Source organism: Puma concolor, chromosome E1 (assembly GCF_028749965.1).
Source record: "Puma concolor isolate L17-30 chromosome E1, mPumCon1.1.hap2, whole genome shotgun sequence".
Lineage (NCBI taxonomy): Eukaryota > Metazoa > Chordata > Mammalia > Carnivora > Felidae > Puma > Puma concolor.
In genome coordinates this window covers 28,971,545-28,989,883 of record NC_141680.1, presented here as the reverse complement: position 1 = coordinate 28,989,883, position 18,339 = coordinate 28,971,545, and the positions used below count along the sequence as shown (strand labels likewise).

Sequence of the window (18,339 nt, the reverse complement as noted above, 5' to 3'; positions counted from 1 at the left end):
TATAGGTTCCCAGAAATGGGAAGACCAATGAATAGGGCCTGCTTTGAGCATAATTGGTTCTAGAGTGCAAATTATGTCATTAGATCTCTCCCACATTTTTCTCTCTGTCTCTCTGTTTTTCTCTGTGTGGCTTCATTTTCAGGCAGGCGTTCTTCATATAGGAGCAAAGATAATCCACCAAATAGCCCAGGTTTACTGTATTTTCACAGTGAACAATTCCAAAGAAAAGAGGGGGACTCTTGCTGCCTCCAGATTTACATCAATCTTTGGAAAGAACTTAGATTATGTCACTTGCTCCATCCTGGACCAATTGCGTGTCTAGGGGAATTAAGTACTCTGATTGGGCAGCCTAGGTCATAAGCCCATGTAACCGACAGACCCATCAGAATCTCATGGAATGGGAAAGCAATAATTTTCAAATAGAAAGGATGGAAGAAAACTCTTCCCCCCACCAAAAAAAGGAACAGATGGGCACGTGCATGAGATTTTCCCCTAGGAGTCAAAACTCTTCATGATCTAGGAGAATAAGTAAAATTCAATGGTTTTAAGAGTAGCACACTTGAGAAAATTGTCTCTTGAAGTGATGGATGGCTTAACTAGAATTTAATAAGGAAAAAAATTCAACCCACAGCATTATCTACATTACTGGAGGTATGTTTGTATTTTTAATTTGTGAGTAAAACTGAAGACACATTTTTATTCATACAGCTTCACACAGAGAGGCACATCTTAGAGATGAATATAAGATCTCAAATTATTCTTATCCAAATGTGCCCCAACATTGTACCTAATATTTATTGATCATGGTATTCTCATAGCTCTGGGTGCTTCAAATCAGATGTGGACCGTACCTCTTTTAAAAAATATCTTCCTTGTAATATTTTGATACAGCTCTGGAACTTGATCTGATCAAAACACGTTCAATTAAACCTGCATAGTAAATAATCTTTCCTTGTACCTGTCAGAACCTGCCTGACTTCCCACTTCTAATCTTCCCTCTCCCTAAATAAACCTGGCCCCTAAAATAAATCTCAGCTTCTGAAATGCACTCCTGCTTATCACCCAGGAACTTGGCACAAGAAGTTACAAACACTATTTAGACCAGCTTTAACCTCATGCTCCAACAACGGGTTTCTGAATTGTCTCCAAGACCAGACTTTCTGGTAATCAATTCTTGTAATTACACCTTTATCTGTTCCCTGTGCCTGAATCCCTGACTTAGAAATTTGCTGAGAACCATACTCTCTCTAGACCTGAAGGCACTGCCTTGTTCTTATCAGTCCCTGTTCTTATCAGACCAAGGACTGAAGGTAGGCATTATAATCTCAGCCTAAATACCTCGCAGATAGGTGACTCTCACTATTTGGAAATCTACCTGGAGAAACATGCAACATCTACCATCTGAGACCTTCCAACTTCTTTGTGTTGGGCCCACGCTTTCTTGGATTGTAGCTTGCGGTCTTTTACTCTACCTTCTGGAGGTAAACTTAGTCCCAAGATCCAGAGCTTTACCTGTCCTTTTCAATGCCTTGTAGGTGGGAACCTACATCCAGTTCTTTCCCTTCTTTACATTTCTGAGGAGAATAAGATTATTTCCTGTCCTGCTGCATTTTCTCAATACCCTGAGTTTTATTTCATGAGAAAGTTACTGTTTGAGAAGAGCAATTTAACTGAATGCTGGTAGAGGAAGGCCATTCTGGATTGGAGTAATTTTTACACTTCTTTTGTTGCTGCTCGCATAAAAATACTTCATCCTTAACTTTCCTTATTGTTCTGAATTTTGTCATTTTTGTCTTTCTTGGTGTTGGAGAAGTAACCCTTGCTAGTTCATAGGACTTTGAGTCACAATACTCTGATAGCCTTGGCCTCATGGGTGGTCCTATGACTAGGATCTGGCCAATTAGAGTCCCTCCAGAGTGATTGGTTCAGAGTTTAGGACTGACCAAGGATGGCCAACCAGAGATCTTCCTTAGAATTTGATGTGTACAAGTTTGGAGAGAAAAGTGGGGTAGATATGCTGTGACATAGGCTTGAGCTACTGGGCTATTCCCTACCACATGGAGAAGGGTGAAAAGCACCAAGAGTGAGGATATGAAGTGAGAGAATGAAGCCAAGCCAGATAGAGATGAGATGTACGAGGCAGAAACTTTTGATTTCACACATACTTCTGTTCTTTCCAGTATGTGAGCCAATAAACCTTTTTTTTTTTTTTTTTTTTTTTTTTTTTTTTTTGCTCAAGCTGGTTTGAGTTGAATTTTGTCTTTATAATTAATAGTCTGAACTAATAGAACTCTATTTCAAGATATTTACATATCTAACCAAGATCCACCTGCTGGAGATCTTGGGGCTGATCTCTCCCCTATCTTCCCCTTCAAGTTCCAATCCATTTGAAAACAGATTTAGGGAGGATTTCCTTGTAAACTGTGTGGAGGTAAAGTGGCTTTAGCCTGAGGCTAAACTAAGGTCTCTTTCCCAGGTCTCCTCTTACGTAGGTCTTCCAACTCCATTCTAGAGACAGTGGGGATCTGCACGAAGGATACTTCCTCAGTCAGCAGTGCATAGGGTCATGGCCTGTCTCATAAACCCTGTCGTCAGCAGAGCGTATCACCCATAGTTGATGGTATAAGACTCTAGACCCCTTTTTTCAGTCCACTGCTCCTGTTTCAAATGGTTTGTCCTGATGTCACTAATCACAAGTCACTCTTACTTGATGGTATAGAAAAAGATGGTACCCTCACAGAACCCTCAGGAAATCAATTTCTACAAGTCCTTCTTCTATGGAATGTGAAGGAGAGTCACCCTGCTTCCTGGGTTCTTATCTCCCTTCCTGTCTTCTTAGCACCTCACCCTAGTTTCTCCCATGTTATTCACAGTACCTTACTGACAGAGGTTGGTTTATGGCTTGGAATGGACCAATCAGAGCCCATCTGTCAACTTTCTGAATTGAATTCCAACCTCTTATGGCCCACTTCTCAGGTGCAATAGTCCCCTCTTATCCACAGTTTTGCTTTCCACAGTTCCAGTTACCCACTGTTAACTTGAGGCTCAGAAACAGATGATCCTCCTTCTGACAGAAAACCAGAAGGTCCATAGTAGTGTAACATTACATCACAGTGCCTACATCATTCACTTCACTTGATCTCATCACGTAAACATGTTATCATCTCACATTATCATGAGAAGAAGGGTGACTATAGTACAATAAGATATTTTGAGGGGCACCTGATACCTCAGTCAGTTGAGTGGCTGACTCTTGATTTCGGCTCAGGTCATGATCCTAGGGTCGTGGGATTGAGCCCTGCATTGGGCTCAAGCCTGCTTGAGATTCTTGCTCTCTCTCCCTCTGTCCTCCCTGGCTCGCACCTTTCTCACTCTAAAAAAAAAAAAAGATACTTTGGGAGAGAGCACATTCACATAACTTTTATTACAGTACATTGTTATAATTGTTCTATTTTATTATTAGTTATTGTTGTTAATCTTTTACTGTGCCTCATTTATAAATTAAACTTTATCATATGTATGTATATACAAGAAAAAATACAGTATATGTAGGGTTCAGTACTATCTGTGGTTTCAGGCATCCATTGGGAGTCTTGGAATGTATCCCCACAGACAAGTAGGTATTATTGTAATGCCATCTTCAAAAAAGCCACTTTCCTTTCTCAAGCCCATCATATAAGCTCTTCCCCTCGATGGAATGCTTTTCCCTGTCATCTCACTTGACTAGCATTTTGTCTTCCTTAGACCTCAAATGTGACTTCCTCAACTTAAATATTAACTCTTCAGAGAAGTCTTCCCTGGCAGTTCTATTTAAACTAGGATTGGCACTGTGATCTCCATCTCAGTCCCTTTTTTCACAACAAAAAGGAATAACCACTCTTCATCAAGCCTAGCATAAATGTACTCAGGTCTATTTCTTTGGGTCTTCATTTTTATATGAAGGCTCCCATATCACGCAAAACTTACATTAAGTGATTTTTGTATGCTTTTCTCCTGTTACTCTGTCTCTTTGCCAGTTTAAATTGCAGATGCCGCCGGGGACCCTAAGAGGGTCAGGGAAAACTTTTTCGTCTCCTACACTTGTATAAAATAAACACGAAAGAAAGGATTCCCCTTTGCTCTCTTTAGCCTGTAACATGAACATACCTGACATTCCTTGGCCCTCTTTGACTCCCCACAGAGGCCATTGTCAAATGTCATCTCACCCAATCAACAGAAATCTTACTGCAAAAATATTGGTGAGTAATTATTTTTTACTGAAGCTTTCAAGGGAAACAGAGAAGTGGTCATAATACACCACTAGCAGCATCTTTAAAAAATTTTTTTTAATGTTTATTTTTTAAACAGAGAGACAGAGACAGAGCACCAGCAGGGGAGGGGCAGAGAGAGAGGGAGACACAGAATCCAAAGTAGGTTCCAGGCTCTGAGCTGTTAGCACAGAGCCCAAAACGGGTTTTGAACTCATGGAGTGTGAGATCATGACCTGAGCCAAAGTTGCACACTTAACCAAGTGAGCCACTCAGGTGCCCCAGCAGCATCTTGTAAATATTTTCTTGAACATTTTTCTCTCACTGAAGATACTCAGACATTGGCATTACATGTTTCTCTTTTCTCTGTCTCAAATCTATTCAACTTCCCTCCCTGTCTTTGATACTCTCACTTCTCCTCTTCCTCTTTCTCCCCCAAGATCTTCCTCTTTAGGTCTCGTTCCCTTCCTAAAGTGGAACACGTGGTCTTCTTCTGGCTTCTTCAGTTCAGATCCCCACCTCCTTAGCTGGTACTCTGAAGAAAGGCTTTTCTCATGATACACCATTAATAGAAGATGAGAGAGAAAAGGGATACAATCATTTTCTTTTCTTCATATTCCTTCTGTTTGAAATTGCACAAGGGGGGAAATTATTTGAGTGTGCAGTACAGCACAGAATATACCAAAATTTGAAGGCTGCAAGGACAATCCTTTGTACCTAGACAGAGTGTCTGTTGGGGCACTAAAATAATGAAGTGATTTGCCTTGGCTTGTATACTTCATTAGTGCCAGAATGGTAGTTTTGTCACTAACAGCTCAACTTGTTAAGCCTTCTCTGTGTAAGTTCTAAAAGACTGCATCGTGAATGCTCTCTGTGTGACTTTTAACCCACTCATGCTCTCTCACTTAAGGTGTCTTTTATTCTCTTCCATATGCAGCCCCTTTTGATTAAAAAAAAAAATGTACTGCTTAATCTTGCTTTGAATGAGTAAGTGCTCAAGATGCAATAGGCTTCTGGCAGGTCTTCCTTCCTTTGCCACTGGGGGCTGTTATATGAATGTGGGTCTAAGGACACTGAAGAAATTTTCAGCATTGCACCATACAAGCAAATGTTCAATGTCCAACCAAATGGCTCATTCTATATGGGACAAAAATAGATGGAAATGTGTTATTTGTGATTCAGCTTGGCTTGCGGTTTTGACTTAGCAACTGATTTCATTTTTATATCCTGCTCTGTTCTCTACAGTGACTTAAAAATGTAGTGTAGAAACTTAAAAAAAAAGTATCTGTTATTCTCAGTGGCCCCAAATGGATCTTTAAAAGAGCCTAAAAGCAAAATAGAATGCAATTCACTGTAGATCCATCTGCTTTCAGGTCTTTTGGAGGGGGGCGGGGCGAGCATGTTAAAGAATCGTACTGCTTTCTCACTGGTTATAAAAGCAATATATGTTTGTGGTGACTATAGCATAATGTATAAAGAAGTTGAATCACCATGTTGTACACCTGAAATTAATGTAATATTGCATGTCAGTTATATTCAGTTTAAAAAACATTTTTTTAAGTTACTATTAGACAACTGCATAATTTAAAACAATTTTAATTCTAGCATAATTAACATAAAATGCTATATTCATTTCAGGTGTACAATATGGTGATTCAACAATTCTATACATTACTCAGTGCTCATCACAATAAGTGTACTCTGAATCCCCTTCGCCTAGAAAATATGAATGAATGAATAAGGAACAAGTCAATACATTCAAAATATATTGTATATCTCAAGTGAAGCACTATATAAAATGTTGGAAACTCTTGAAAGTATACATATATGAAATAAAACTCAATTTATGACTATTTTTGTATACTATCATTAATATACATTATTGTTACCATAAATCCAACTTTAACTCCACAGCTAGGCAATTGTGGCAGACATTAGTGGCCCTCATAAACTGTATATTTTGGTATAGTCTTGTGTCATCTTGTGTCATCTACTGTCACATCAGCTCAGCTTGGCCATGTGGTTTAGATTGACCAACGTGGTACAAACAGAAGACTGGAGCTCTGAACCACTATGTATAGAAGTCCAGCAACTCTGTTGCAGCATCCACGGGGAAAAACAAGGATGCTCAGTTAGCCCCCAGATGTCTCAGCCATCTCAGGTGAGGCTCCACACATGAAGGAAGAAGCCATTTTGAACATTGCAGCCCTATCAGATACCACAGGGAACAGAACAGCCATCTGTGCCCAGCTCTAATTGCAGAATAAGTCAGAACAAAAATTTGTTATTTTGCTTAAGTCTTTATGTTTTTGGGTAATCTTATGCAGCAACAGATAACTGAATCAGCAATATAATTGTTTTATAAGCAAACAGTTGTTTAAGTGTGTTTTCATTTATACTAATTCATTTGCTCACCTTTAAAAGCCTGTATCCTAGTTCCTTCTTATAGAATATTTTTTCTTCTTCATGAAATAGATCCATTTGAAGATTTAAAGAAAGCAATCTATGTTTGCTGTGGAAATTTTTAAAAGAAATGAAATAAAAATCACCAGTAAAAAAAAATATCATCAATAATGCCAAAACCCGAAGATAATCACTACTAACGTTTTGGGATATTTTCTTTCAGTATTTTTTCTATAAGGATGGCCAGTTTCAAGGGCATGGGACCTGTGCAGGACTCATTCAGAAGTGCCTTACATTTGGTGTAAGGCTTTACTACTGCTATCTTGGAATTATTAATAATTTTTTTAGTGTTTATTTATTTCAAGAAGGGGGAGGGGCAGAGAGAAAGAGGGACAAAGAGAATCTCAAGAGGATGCCATGCTGTCAGTGCAGAACCCCACATGGGGCTCGATTTCAGGAATGTGAGATCAGGTCTTTTCTAAATAATAGTAATTCACTATAGCTGCACTTTCTGTTTCGTGGAGGAAAGTTTTATTAATTATAAGGGAAAGGGAATATATGGAACTAAACAATTATAGTAAACATAAAGAGGAGAAGTACAGAGAAGAACAAAAAAGGGTTAGTACATTAAATCGGGACTCAGGGGCACCTGGGTGGCTCAGTCGGCTGGGTGTCCAACTTCAGCTCAGGTCATGATCTCACAGTTCGTGGGTTCGAGCCCCACATCAGGCTCTGTGTTGAGAGTCCAGAGCCTGGAGCCTGCTTCAGATTCTGTGTCTTCCTCTCTCACTGTCCCTCCCCTGCTCGTACTCTGTCTCTCTCTCTCTCTCAAAAATAAATAAACATTAAATCAGGGACTCACAACATCCAACCTTCTGGCTGGGGAAGTCCTGCAGATAACAGCCCAGTTGGAGTCCCGATTGAGGGTCCTGGGCAGAGCATCCTCCCCTCAGGTGAGGCTTCTAACTATTCCTGACAGAGCAACATTACCCTGTGTGTGATCTGTGGTTAGTCATTAAGTTTGCCTAAGTGCCATCCTGAGAATCTGGGTGTTTTTCTCTGTTTCTCTTATCACATCTCACAATGTTAGGATCCTGGGTGTCTGCATATTTCTCTTCCCTCCCTGATCCATTCCAGAGGGCCAGCCTGGTCTGGTTTAAGGCGGCAAGTTAATTCCTCTTGGTATCAGGAACAGAAGAGCCAATTCTGATCCTGAGGCCAGATATGGAGCAGAAGCCAACTAAGCCTTCCACGAGTGTGTATGTGCAACTCTGGCAGAAATGCATGACAAGCCACACAAACAGAACAAGGTCCCGAGCCAAAATCAAGAGTCAGACACTCAACTGACTGAGCCACCCAGGCACCCTGGAATTAACAATTTTTGAACAAGAGGTCCTGCATTTTCATTTTGCACTGAGCCCTGCAAATTGTGTAGCCAGTTCTGTTTACAGACATTCTTATATACACATCTATGAATTATATGCATATATGTTTATAATCTATGTCATTAAAGCTCCAAAATTCTTCTTAAATGTTATTTTAAATACTCGCATAATATTTCATCATATGGAAGCAATCATGTATTTAATTATGTTTCTATTTTTTTTATATTTATTTATTTTTGAGAGCCAGAGAGACAGAGCACGAGCAGGGGAGGGGCAGAGAGAGATGAAGACACAGAATCTGAGGCAGGCTCCAGGCTCTGAGCTGTCATGGGGCTTGAACTCACAAGCTGTGAGATCATGTCCTGAGCTGAACTCGGACACTTAACCGACTGAGCCACCTAGATGCCCCTGTGTTTCTATTTTGGCACCGAGATTGTATAAAGTTTTATACTGTTATGATGAGGATGTCTTTTTATATTATTTTAAAGATCTATTTCTAATTATTTCCTTAACATAACATCCCAGAAATAAAACTGAAGGGATAAAGTTATTTGAATACTGCTGGAACCTTGTATTTAAATTGCCAAAAAGCTTTCCAGAAAGATTACTATTACCAGCAGAGTATAAGAAACTCCTTCTTCATACCCTTAGCAGCAGAGAATATTCTAATTAAAAAGTATTTGGTAATTGAATACATTAAAATATTGTCCAGTTAATTTGCATTTCTTTGACTACCAATAAAGGAAGCTTTTAATATATATATATTTACTAGTAGTTTTTATTTCTTCTTGGAATTGCCTAAGGTGCAAACTTCTCAACATGTTTTTAAAAATTTTTTTTTAATGTTTATTTATTTTGGAGAGAGAGCACAAGTGGGGGAGGGGCAGAGAAAGAGGGAGACACAGAATCCAAAGCAGGTTCCAGGCTCCGAGTTGTCAGCACAGAGCCCAATGTGGGGCTCACACTCATGAACCCTGAGATGATGACCTGAGCCAAAGCCAGCCGCTTAACCGATTGAGACACCCAGGCGCCCCCTACACATGGTTTTTAAGGCCCTTTGTGTCCACCAGTCTAGCTTTATCTTATCTATTCCCTTCCTTCTCACCCACCCCATTCTATTCTAATTTCCAGCCATACTGAATTGTATTCAGTTTCTAGAAGTTGTCATGCTTTCTCTTGCTTCTGGAACTTTAAACATTCTACATACATACTATTGTGGATATATGCCTATATCCCTGTTTGGTTAACTTCTACTTGTCCTTCAGCTCTCAGCTTAAATATTACTTTCTTTGAGAGCTTTCCTTGACCATCAAATTAGGTTGGGTGCTCCCAAATCACTCTGCTCTTCTTCTTTTTCTCCTCCTTATTTTTAGTAAAATTTTTATTTTGGGATAATTTTATATTTTCAGAAGAGTTGCAAAGATAGTACAGAATTCCCATATATCCTTTACCCAACTTCCCCTAATATTAGCATGTTCATAACTGTGGCACATTTGTCAAAACTAAAACTGAACATAGATATGCTACTATTACCTATACTATACTCTTTATTTGGATTTCAGTAATTTTTCCACTAATGTCCTTTTTCTGTTTCAGGATCCAGTCTAGGATAATACACTGCATTTAATCATGTCTCTTTACTCCCCTGTACTTCTTATGTTTTATTCTAGTTGCCTCCCCTCCTAGTATATAAGCTCTGTGACAGCAGGGACTACGTACTTTTCACCATTGCATCCCTAGTTCTTACAGTACCCATAATAAGCAGGTGGTGTATGTGATGGCATATAAGGCAAGATTTTTAAAAAGCATCTCTCAAAAAGGAGAGATCACCTTCCATTTAATTGACAAAAACTCTTATGGTACATTTTCTCAATTATTTTATTTAGAACAAAACAACATTCAAAGGACACATATTAGCCTGAAATGACCTCAGTGAGTGCCTGGAGACTTGTGGAGATCATCTGTTGGAATCAGTAAAAATGGAGGCAAAGACATTGAAAAACATTTAGGTATGTGCATTTTAGGGGTTGTGACCTCACAGTTTTAACGGCTGGATGTCCTTATAAACAAGGCTTTTATTTTTTTTTTTAATTTTTTTTTTCAACGTTTATTTATTTTTGGGACAGAGAGAGACAGAGCATGAACGGGCGAGGGGCAGAGAGAGAGGGAGACACAGAATCGGAAACAGGCTCCAGGCTCTGAGCCATCAGCCCAGAGCCTGACGCGGGGCTCGAACTCACGGACCGCGAGATCGTGACCTGGCTGAAGTCGGCCGCTCAACCGACTGCGCCACCCAGGCGCCCCTAAACAAGGCTTTTAAAAAGAGATCAGGGGAAAGAAAGGAGATGGAGACAGAAGGAGAAAGGCTTATAAAATTCACTTCATAATTTTTTTTAGTGTTTATTTGTGAGAGAGAGAGAGAGAGAGAGAGAGAGAGAGAGAGAGAGACAGCACAAGTGGGGTAGGGGCAGGGAGAAAGGGAGACACAAAATCTGAAGCAGGCTTCAGTGTCTAAGCTGTCAGCACAGGGCTGGACACAGGGTTTGAACTCATGAGCTGTGAGATCATGACCTGAGCTGAAGTCGGCTGCTCAACTGAGCTACTCAGGGACCCCCATAAAGTTCACTTTAAAAAGCCATTCATTGGGGCGCCTGGGTGGCTCAATCGGTTAAGCATGCGACTGAGGCTCAGGTCATGATCTCAGGGTTCATGAGTTTGGGCCCCACATCGGGCTCTGTGCTGACAGTTCGGAGCCTGGAATTTGCTTTGGATTCTGTGTCTCCCTCTCTCTCTGCCCCTCCCCTGCTCACTCTGCCTCTCTCTCTCTCAAAAGTAATAAACACTAAAAAAAAAAAAAAAAATGTTTTTTTAAGCCATTCAGGGGAGGAAGTGAAGTACATCCCTAGTCAAAGCTATTGTCTCTTGCCTGGAATTGCTACCATAGCTTCCTAAATGGTGTTTCTGAACGCTCTCTTCTCCATCTACAATCTGCTCTCCATCAACATCGAGTGATTTTTTTTTTCCCAAAATTCAAGTCTCCTACTTAAAAAATTACAATGGGGGGCACCTGGCTGGCTTAGCCATTAGAGCATGCAACTCTAGATCTCAGAGTTGTGACTTTGAGCTCCAAGTTGGGAGTAGAGTTTACTTAACAAACGAACAAACACACTTGCAATGATTTTCCAACTGGTCTTAGAAAAAAGACCAAAATCCTTAACAACCAATAAATTCTTGAGTGCTCACTCTTCTGCTTACTCTTCCCCCCCACCCCAGCCTACACATCTCAGCCTAAGCCTCACTTCCCATGTCTATCCTCCAGGTACATACTTTCAGCACTCAGCTGAGTTTTTCTTAATGGCCTGTGTTAAAGTTATAATTGTAATTACAAACTCCATGAGGCCCAGCTCAATTTTTGCTCACTTTTGTATCTCCAACAGCTAGCAAAGTCCCTGGCTTAAGTAATTTCTAAGCACCTGTAATTAGTTGAAAAAAATGAAGGAGTCCTTTCAGCAAGGGTGAATTATCTACCTAGTGGTCTAATGGGGTAACCTTTAGTATTTGTACTTTTCGGTTTCTGGGCACCCAAACATTACTTTGAGTCCTGACATCATGAAACTTGACCATCTAACCTGGTTAAGACCATTGAGCTCTACAGCTCTGAGATCAAACACATGTCCAACTTAATTGAAGTTTTACTTGGAGATCCTCATTTTTATTTTTTTTAACATTTAAAAAAGCTTGTTATTTATTTATTTATTTATTTTTGAGGAGGGGAGGGGCAGAGAGAGAAGGAGAGAGAGAGAGAGAGAGAGAGAGAGAGAGAGAGAGAGAGAGAGAGAGAAACCCAAGCAGGCTCCACACTGTCAGTGCAAAGCCTGATGTGGGTTTGAACTCACCAACCATAAGATCATGACCTGAGCTGAAATCAAGAGTTGCATGCTTAACCGACTGAGCCACGCAGGTGCCCTGGAGATCCTCATTTTTATCAAACCACTCATCAATAATTGACATCTGCTGTCTGATTCTCTGAAGTCTTCCATCTCCACTTAATTTAATTTCAACATAATATTTACCACATGAGAATTCTTCCCCAAGCTCTCTTGGCCGAGTCCTTTTGTAGTTTTTCCAAGTTCCTCCCGTGGTTAAGGACAGTTCAGGTACTCTACTTGGAGACGAGGGCTTACTTTCCAGTATTTGTATCTGGCACAAAGAAGTAATATAAAACTGTGCAGCATGCACTGAAATATTCTCGGAGAATAAAGTGTTGCTTCTCTGTATCTTATTCAGTTTTGTAGCTCATGTACTTCTTACGGGAGTGAAGAATAATTGGGAGTTATGGGTAACTGTATCTCAGTTCTATAGATGGAACTGTCAGCTCTATGTTGTGTGTACTTCATGTAATATGTTTGTGAAGCAAAACTGAGTTAACAGCAATTGTATCTCCCATGCATGGATACAATGCTCTGTGCAACGGGTCCTGTCTATAATTTGTGTGGAGAAATTTATTTTAAGAAGTTGTGTCTTGTGGTTGCTAGAGAGGAGAGTGGTGGATGTAATAGGTGAAGGGGATTACGAGGTACAAACTTCCAGGTATGAAATAAATAAGTCATAGGGATGAAAATTACAGCATATGGAATATAATCAATAATATTGCAGTAGCTGTGTATGGTGATAGATGTAACTACACTTACCATGGTAGAGCATTGTGTAATATATAGAATTTGTCAAATCACTATGTTATACACCAGAAACTAACATAATATCAACTACACTTCAATTATAAGATTAGGGGCACCTGGGTGGCTCAGTTGGTTAAACATCCAACTTTGGCTCAGGTCATGATCTTGTGGTTCGTGAGTTTGAGCCCCATGTGGGGCTCTGTGCTGACAGCTCAGAGCCTGGAGCCTGCTTCAGGTTCTGTGTCTCCCTATCTCTCTGCCCCTCCCCTGCTTGCATTCTGTCTCTCTCTCAAAAATAAATAAACATTAAAAAAATTAAATTAGAAGTGCCTGAGTGGCTCGGTCGGTTAAGTATCGACTCTTGATTTTGGCTCAGGTCATGATCTCACAGTTTGTGGGATCAAGCCCTGCACTGAGCATGAAGTCTGCTTGGGATTCTCTGTCTCCCTCTTTCTCTGCCCCTTCCCCCACTTGTTCTCTATCTCTCTCAAAAAAATAAATAAACTTAAAAAAGTTAAAATGATGCATCAAAAAGTTAAAGAAAAAAAGATCTGTGTCTTGCACAGAGAAGCCATGATGCTCTACAACCCCTAGGCTATTTCCTTACTCTCTGTCTATAGGCCTAACCCAGAGTTCCAAACCCAGAGAACTCTTTGTTCCCTAACTGCTTCATTCACTTCTTCTTTCTCTTTTTCCCTGAAGGTTCATAGTTGTCTATGCAAAAGATCACTGAATTAAAAAGAAAACCTCCTTTCTTTATTTTTCCATAACATTTATCATCATCCAACGTAATACTTTATTTGTTCCTGTGATTTGTTGTCTGTTTCATTCCCCTCACTAAAATGTATGCTGCATGATGCAGTCATTTTTGACTGTTTTATTCACTATTGATTGTCCCAGTGCTTAGAACAGTGCTTAACGCATAGTAGGTGCTTAATAAATATCTGCTGATAGAATTAATGATTCCCAATCTAAAAAACAAGGGACATTCAAGATTAACTATATCATGCATAGGGCTTAAAGCAATTCTTCATTTCAAATTGCTGAACAAAATTCTCAAAGTTAAAAAAAAAAACAACAACAACCCACTACTTTGGACGAGGATGTAGACATGTGGAACAAATGAGGTGCAGAATTAGGGAATTTAGACTGGAAATAACACCAAGGAGTGAGCACTTGGAGACAGGCTAGATATAGCTACGTATCACACATGTGGCTGGAGCCTTGGCTGCTAGAAATAATTGCCCTGAATAATTTCTGGGAGTTTATGCCATCACTGGCTCTGCTTGGTTCCACTTGCCCCCAGGTCTTGGCTACTCGGCTTACTTCCTTGCCAAACACACATTAAGAGATGATAGCAGAGTCAAGGGCTTTATAGCCATGGGAATGGGGTGGGGCAAATTGCTGGCAGTGAGGAGTAGGGGACTCCACAGCAGTTTCAAGAACCTGGTCCACCTGACTGGACCCATGCAGTCTCTGGCTTTCCCAGGGGCTTTTTGTAGAAACCAGTTAGCACAACTCAGAAACGCACGGGAGAGGAATTTTTGCCCTTATTCCCTACCTTCCAACAGATTGTTCTAAGATCCATACAGAGATATCTCATATGACTGAGCAGCCAGTTGTGTCTCTCCAGGAAGCTGTGGCCCTTTCCTCCTTATTCTTCCTTCTCTGAAATTACACTCATCTCCCCTCTCCACACACCTCCAATACGCAATAAAAATTAGCTCTCTAAACTTTGTCTTAGGTTTTGTTTTCTAGAAAACCCAGGCTAACACATAGAGAAGAAGAAGAGTTCTCACAATTCAGTTTCAGAAAAATTGCATAAAACATAGACATACTTTTGAGTTCAAACTCTTCTCTTGTGTGCCTTACTGCAAAAAAAGTATGTTTCTACTTCAAATAAGTTAAAATATTATTATCTAACAAAAGTCAAGTAACCATAAAGTGAAAAATTGGTAGAATTTCAAGTGAAGACTAAAAGACATGAAGAGGAGATATTGCAGTCAGAAAGACCTGTCTAAAATTCATTCCTTAATTCATTCAACAAAGAATGTGAAGCACTAACCTAGGTGCTGGAGACACAACAGTGAACAAGACAAACGGACTCTCCCCGAGGAGCTTAAATACTACTGGAGGAGACAAATGATAAACAAATAAGAAATATTTAACAGGCCTGCCTGGGTGGCTCAGTCAGTTAAGAGTCTATATCTTTATTTCTGCTCGGGTCATGATCCCAGGGTTGTGGGATGGAGCCCTGCGTTGGGCTCTGTGGAGCCTGCTTAAGATTCTCTCTCTCTCTCTCTCTCTCTCTCTCTCTCTCTCTCTCTAGCTCTCAAGAAAGAAAGAAAGAAAGAAAGAAAGAAAGAAAGAAAGATTTAACATAATGCCAGATGGCAATAAATGATGAAGAAAAACAAAGGAGGGGATAGATAGAGATTGATAAAATGCTTTTTTAGGTAACACGGTCAGTAAAGGCCTCTCTGTGTCCCTGTGAAGGAAACCTAAGCAGAGACGTGAAGTCAGAGAGGTATTCAAGTAAAAGTCTAAGGACTAGCACCCTACAATGCACACACATAAGTTGTTTGTCAGATTAACTTTGAACTGAGAATAAATAAATAGAGCAAGGGAAGGAGAAAAATTTTTGTATTTCTTTTTCATCTCAAAACCATCTAAGCCTGAACCTCTCCTAAATTCCCCTTGGTGGCTGATTGCATTTTTAAAATTAATCAACTTAGGGGCACCTGGGTGATGACGTCCGCTCAGGTCATTTTCTTACTATTTGTGGGTTCAAGCCCTGTGTCAGGCTCTGTGCTGACAGCTCAGATTCTGTGTCTTCCTCTCCCTCTGGCCCTCTCCAGCTCTCTCTCTCTCTCTCAAAAAATACACATTAAAACATTTTAAAATTAATCAACTTAGCAGAAACTGAAGGTATTTCTTCCTTCTTCAGTGCAAGGTTATTTCTATCTTATATTAGCTCCGCACTTTGCCTGGTATTATTGCCATTTATTCATGCATCTCATATCCATGTGATATGGTATGTACTTTGAAAGCAAAGTCTATATATGCTCAGCATTACATTCCCTGAAATATCTGGCACAGTGTCTGTCAGAGTAAGCAAAGTATTATTTGATGAATTAACATTTTTATTTTTATAGTTAATTTTTTTAATGCTTATTGATTTGTGAGAGAGAGCGAGAGAGCAAGAGCAAGGGAGAGAGAGAGAGAGAGAGCATGAGGGGGAAGGAGCAGACAGAAAGAGGGAGAAAAAGAAGTCTAAGTAGGCTCCACATTGTCAGTGTGGACCCCGATGCAGGGCTTGAACTCGTGACTGTGAGATCATGACCTGAGCTGAAGTTGGACACTCAGCTGACTGAACCACCCAGGCATCCCATACTATAGTTAATTTTTGAACAAAATCATCTAACTCCTCAGAATTCCTAAATTACAAATAAGTGTTTAGCTTAGCTTCTTTGAAACTATATTTATGCATGCACTGATTTTTTTAAAAACTAAAATATCTGGTTTTGGATAAGTTTACCTAAACTTTCTGAGCCTTAGTATAGTATAAAAATATACTATACTTAGTATAGTATAGAAATAACAATTCTTATTTGGCAGTACTTGTTTGTGCAATAATTTAAAAAATGACTAAAATTAAAATGGCATAGTATAGGGCCAGACATATAGTAGTATTTAGTAAATTATTGGTCATTCAATCAAGAAATTAGGAATTTTCAAGGTTGATCTAAAACCAGGTTATTTGTTCATGTAAAGAATGTGCTAGTTATTTGTTAACAGCATGTGTCATTAGTTATTTCTTAAAAAATTTTTTTTAGTTTATTTATTTATTTGGAGAGAGAGAGTGAACACATGTGCAAATATAACAAGGGGAGGGGCAGAGAGAGAGGGAGACAATGAATCCCAAGCAGGCTCCATGCTTTCAGCGTGGAGCCTGACCCAGGGCTTGAACTCGCGAACTGTGAGATCATGACCTAAGCCAAACTCCAGAGTTGAATGCTTAACTGAGCCACCCAGGCACCCCATTAGTTATTTCCTATCAAGAAACTATGATATTATCACAAGATTCTTTTTTTAATCAGCATTACCAAGATAATTTACATGCAACAAAATTAATCGACTATCATTGTGCAATCTTTGACGAATGCATATGGTTGTGTAATCACCACCACAATCAATGTGTAGAATATTAACATCACTGTAAAAATTCCCTTACACTCCCTTTGCAGATAATTCCATCCTTCCACCCCAGACCTAGCGAACACTGATTTGTTTTCTGCACAAGATATTTTTTATTTATTAAGCAAGTATTTATGAAAGTCTTCTATTTGGAAGTCCTTGCATTAGATACTTCATAGAATGCAAAGATAAGTAAGACAGTTTGTGTCCTTAAATAGCTTAAAATCTAGCCTAGTTGTATATAATTTTGAGATTATTTGTCTACAAATAATATGGGACTAAATTTCAAAGTGAATTATGCCTACTAATAAGGAATAAGAAGAAAAAGCATTGCAAACTATTCCCTAACTTTTAGAACACCAAACAAAATGATGTAACATCATGAATGCTACTAATTACTATTTCTTTAAAATGGCACAAATTTATGATTGCATGATGTTCCAGATAAATATCAAAAAGTGAACTACTTAAAAAAAATTTTTTTTACATTTATTTATTTTTGAGAGACAGAGCACAAGTGGGGTAGGGGCAGAGAGAGAATGAGACACAGAATCCAAAGCAGGCTCCAGGGTCTGAGCCGTCAGCACAGAGCCCCTAGGCGGGGCTCAAACTCAGAAACTGTGAGATCACGACCTGAGTTGAAGTCGGACGCTTAACTGACTGAGCCACCCAGGCGCCCCTAAAAAAAAAGTGAACTACTTTTAAAATTAAGTAACGTACATACAAGAAAAAAAAGTACAGAAATCTTAAGTGCACAGTTTGATCTTTCCAGGTTATTTAATGTCAACTTAGACCAGCTTTGTTGCCAATATAGTAAAAAAACAACATCCTAAAGCCTTTTGGTTTAGATAGAATAATTATATCATTGGAGGAAAGAAAGAGATAAGAGAATGATGTTCTGAAAAGGCTCACATAGAATTGCGGGATAAGTAGTGAGAGAAAGAATGGCACTTTAAAATTCATGAGGAAATGCCATTTAAGTTTCATGAATAACAAAGAGATTATTATGCGGGATCAGGTTTTTCTTTCATCATTACAGAAAGACACAAAATCATTATCGTGATCTGCGATGTGTTTTCCCTCTGTTATTAGATGCTGGGACAAGCCTATTAAATGTTTTGTGTTACCCAGGGGAATGGTCACAGTGGTGAATAATGGCGGTCTCAGTGCACATGGCTTTCTATGGTTCTGATCATAGTAACTGCATTTAGAGGAAAGGAACAAATTAAAAAGGGCAGAATGGCTGGGTGGGCATTTTCTTGTGGTTACAAAGAACTGAACCTATTCTTAACCTTACCGCCTCTTGCTTCATGCTTTACTCCTGCCAATTCCAGAATAGACAAAGCTGGTATTTGCATTTGGAGCCTCCTTGGTCAATACAATGGGGACTGCAGTTCATTTCAGAAGGAGTAATACATGCGAATTGAG

General features: G+C 39.4%; 1 long non-coding RNA gene across 1 annotated transcript in view; it reads right to left on the bottom strand.

The window, feature by feature from the left end:
* The window catches only part of LOC147574229 (uncharacterized), a 64,248-nt gene that overhangs the window by 31,120 nt on the left and 14,789 nt on the right, over positions 1-18,339 (bottom strand). The gene's annotated exons all lie outside the window — the stretch shown is intronic.